This window comes from Pteropus vampyrus, unplaced genomic scaffold (assembly GCF_000151845.1).
Source record: "Pteropus vampyrus isolate Shadow unplaced genomic scaffold, Pvam_2.0 Scaffold272, whole genome shotgun sequence".
NCBI lineage: Eukaryota > Metazoa > Chordata > Mammalia > Chiroptera > Pteropodidae > Pteropus > Pteropus vampyrus.
In genome coordinates this window covers 309,417-310,407 of record NW_011889053.1, presented here as the reverse complement: position 1 = coordinate 310,407, position 991 = coordinate 309,417, and positions in this window count along the sequence as shown.

Genomic DNA, 991 nt, shown 5'->3' with positions numbered 1-991 from the left:
CTTTCTCTGCCTGACTTATCTCACTTAACATAATACTTTCTAGGTCCCTCCATGTTGTCACAAATGGTAAAGTTTCGTTCTTTTTCATGGCTGTGTAATATTCTTTTGTATATATGTACTAAATCTTCTTTATCCATTTATCCATCGATGGACACCCAGGTTGCTTCCATATTGCTTTTTTTTTCCTTCTTTACTTACTTTCTTTGTGGGGGAAGGCGTTTGTTTCCTATTGTCAAATAAAACATACTGGAAACTACACAAAGCAAGTGTCTGGCTTAACAAATTATCCTACTGCAACATCCTTGTAGATGCTGCCTGACACAACTTCCAGGGCTCACCAGAAATCTCTAGTGAGCTGCCCTCCCCCTGGGCCAAGCCACCCTCACTCTCAGCCTGCCTGTGGGCAGACAGGTTTGTCTAATCACACGGTAGAGGACAAGCCCGCCCATCTGCAAAGGAGACCTAGAAAACCGAAACCATCCATTAGAATCTTTCTAACTTGTTTTTAGAATGTGCTTACAAAGTGATGACAGTTATACGGATCATTCGCTTAATTATTTGACAACCACCAAAACACTAAAAACAGTATCTACAAAATAACTATCAAAAGCCAGGCATTGTGCATATTTCCTAGTTCCTCTCAATGATCGTGAGATAATATTCATGTTTTGGAAGTCAGTGAACCGAGTCCGAAAGCTTCTGTAGTTTTCCCAAGATTTCATGACGAGGGTCTGGGATTTTGACCTCAGTCTGCCTGTGCGGAAGCCTAGACTGTTCCCAGCGAACCCCACTGCCGTTACGTCAGTGAAAGGCCTCAGAATGTGCCACCCCAAAATGTGCCTCTTTGGCACAGGGATTTTTTGAGCCGATATCTTGAGAAACTGCAGGTACAGGATGTACTCTGAAAACAGAGTAGAAGTCATCCTTAAGCAAGGGAAGTTTACATGAGAAAGGGCCTGAACCAGGAAGAGAGCTGTTGGCCGAGGTCACT